The following is a 680-nucleotide window of genomic DNA, read 5'->3' on the forward strand; positions in this document are numbered from 1 at the left end:
ATCAATTCAATTAAACTTCCGTAATTAATTTCCTGTCACCGATCAGTAAATAGTCAACCGCTTCTAAGTCGGAACAACATCATGTGTGGGGAAATCCTCGGTCTGAAAGGTTCAGCTTCATCAGGGTTCAACTCTCGGCGCTGGAGATGGCATTTGGCATAAATTCATTTTTATTTTTTTTTTTTGGAAATCATTGTCTGACAGCGAATTCGGCCCCGCTTTGGCGGTGTCCACGCTGAGGTTCCAGCACTCACTTGGTTTTCAGCTTCACCCTGATTTTTGGCTGCGGCCCCTCACGTTTGCAAAATGCTCTGCGTGATGATATTATGTCCTGGTTTCGGCTGGGATAGAGTTAATTTTCTTCATAGTAGCCGGCATAGTGCTGAGGTTTGGATTCAGTACCAGAAGAATGTTGATAACACGCTGATGTTTTTCGTTGTTGCCAAGCAGTGCTCAGATTACTCAAGGGCTTTTTGAGCTTCTCCTGCTCGGCCAGGGGCATAACAAGCTGGGAGTACAGCACAGCCAGGAGAGCTGACCCCAACTGACCAAAGAGCTACTCCAGCCCATGGAACGCCATGCTGGGGGGGTTGGTCAGTCGGTTGCGGGGGGAGTGATCACAGCTTGGGACGGGCTGGGCATCGGTCGGCGGGTGGTGAGCAATTGCGCTGTGCATCGTT

At 49.6% G+C, this 680-nt stretch overlaps 1 protein-coding gene across 1 annotated transcript in view; it reads left to right on the plus strand.

The window, feature by feature from the left end:
* Positions 1 to 680, plus strand: part of LOC104129726 (maltase-glucoamylase, intestinal) — a gene marked incomplete at its 5' end in the record, with an annotated part of 53,605 nt that overhangs the window by 16,821 nt on the left and 36,104 nt on the right. The window lies entirely within an intron of this gene.

This window comes from Egretta garzetta, unplaced genomic scaffold, assembly GCF_000687185.1.
Source record: "Egretta garzetta isolate BGI_Z169 unplaced genomic scaffold, ASM68718v1 scaffold740, whole genome shotgun sequence".
Taxonomy (NCBI): Eukaryota; Metazoa; Chordata; class Aves; order Pelecaniformes; family Ardeidae; genus Egretta; species Egretta garzetta.